Below are 2610 nucleotides of genomic sequence, written 5' to 3'. Positions count from 1 at the left end.
CACACACACACACACACACACACACACACACACGCACGCACCCCCCTCCCACACACACACAATTTGCCCACAGCCCTGATCCCTTTGGAGTCAGTTAACTATTTACGTTGACTCGCCAGCTCTCGGCAACATTAAAGCTGTCTGCAAGTTGCAACCCCCAGATGTAATTACTCATGCTAATGAACAGAGCAATTATCACCTATCAGTTTAGTCGATCTTCACTGGAAGTATTGAGTAACGGAACGAATTTTGTTTGCTTGGAAAACTTGAAAAGGGTGAGGGAGATGGAGGGGAGGAAAAAGAGGGGAGGAGGGGGGGGGATGGAGCTTCTAGTCTGGCATACTGGTGTAGCTAAATACATTAATTATCTCTTCTCACAAACTTCCGGGCCAGCACCGGCTTATTTCGACAAAAATGGTGGTAAATTGCTTGGTTCTGTGTGCTAAGCATTCTTCTAAACTTGCTGAAATTATCTGCCGTGCCCTAGGATTTTCTTCTGTTGAGCCGGCTGATAGAGGAGGATATTCTACTTTCTTTCAGTTTACCAGAAGCAGCATATGAGTCGCGACACGGTGTTTTCAGGCTCTCGTCCACCGTTGAGTATATAGTTATCAGTATCATGTTAAACCTTGTTTATTTGTCTACCTTTTATTTAAGAAATTATTAATTTATCTTGAGTAGAAGTCAAGATATTTGCTATCTAATAAAAGAAGTGTGGGTCGCCTAGTCTTAAGGGTAAAATTAGACAGAAAAAGTCTCCAAAGTTTGGTGACTCCCCAAATTCAGAGCCCTTGGAAACTGTAAATGTAGCCTACATTTTTTTTCGTGCATCTCATCCAATCCCCCCCCCCCCCCAGTAAAATCCACAAAAACTAGGCACAAAATGACTTAGCGGTAGGAAAATGTCGACTTCTATGAAATCAAAAGTTTGATGAGAGTTTGATTTAACCACGACGACACACACATTATCATGTTGCTTAGAATCCAACATGATAAAACATGTACATTTTTATAAGACATAAAATATTTCAGTTGAACGTGCCCTTATATGAAATTCCAGAGATTAGGAGCTGCCAGATTTTAAAAAAAAATGTTCCCTTTGGCATACTACATCTCTTTCATCAAATCGTATCTTATTTTAACGTACTGTGAATGGCACCTTTGACTACACTATACGTATTCGAAAAGATGGAATCACGGCCTCTAACCCTTGACCCTACGCTGTCATGGCATTTTGGTACCCGGGCGTGGTCATGACAAACCCCTCTTTTTTTTTTTTTTTTAATTACCGGTGGAATATTCTGATAAGGCATCTGAAGCCCCTTAACTCATCGACACCGGAATTGATTTCCACCGTTTGACAGAACTAATTGTTTTTTACAACTCGACTCGACTACTTTCAAAATATTAAGTGCATCTACTCAAGACAAATAACGGCAATAAACGTAAAGGCCATATATAAACATTTGAATCGCCTGAATAGTGTTAAGTGTATGGTTAAGTGTATGGTGAATCAAATTGAATTATTGAATAATCCCTCTTGACCCTTTACTTAACGTACAATATTTATTTATGAATCGAAAGTGACTTTGTGCGTTTGTTTTTCTTATGTTCATTTATTCTTTCTGTAAATGTTCATAATCAGGTCATGAGCGTTTTGTATACACTTACATGCGTATGCATGCACACACACACGTCCACACACATTTACATATTGATAAACACACGCACATACACACTCACACACACACACACACACACACACACACACACATACACACATACACACACAGGCGTGCGCGCGCGGGCGCATACATACGAGCGCGCACGCGCACACACACACACACACACACACACACACACTCACACAATCACACACACACACACACACACACACACACACACATACACACGCATTTACACGCATTTACACGCATTTACACTCATTTACACACCAATACGCATACACACAGTCACTAACCGACATCAATACTCACAAACCTAAGCACAAATCCACAAACAAACAAACAAATAAACAAACACACACACACTCACTCACTCACACACACACACACACACACACACACACACACACACACACACACACACACACACACACACACACATTCTCAAAAGCACACAAAGGTACTAACACGCACAGAAAAAATAACTCTAACGATACTTCTTGCATAGTTGCTTTAACTTTTTAATTTTATAAAAATTGTTGTCATGTTAAAAAACAGTGCCGGCATATTTGGTGTAGTGGTTAAGCGTTTTACTGTCAAATACAAGAGACCAGAGTTCGATTCCCTGGTAGGGAGAAATTTGTATTGAGTACCTCGGTCTAATTCTGCTGCTGTGTTGTATCCTTCTCTGCCTGAGTTGGCACTGACACTGACAGGCAGAATCGAATAAAAACATCGTTATGGTTCTGTTTTCTCACTCTCTCAATTTATCTCTCTGAGTGTGGGTATATTTATATGAATACAATTATACAGATATTATATAAATATACATATATTTATACACATATGTTCCCTTTTAAGACTCACATATTTATATATCCATTATCTATCTATCTATCTATATATCTATATAGATATATATATA

This window comes from Aplysia californica, unplaced genomic scaffold (assembly GCF_000002075.1).
Source record: "Aplysia californica isolate F4 #8 unplaced genomic scaffold, AplCal3.0 scaffold00093, whole genome shotgun sequence".
Lineage (NCBI taxonomy): Eukaryota > Metazoa > Mollusca > Gastropoda > Aplysiida > Aplysiidae > Aplysia > Aplysia californica.
Note: the sequence above shows the minus strand (reverse complement) of the source record.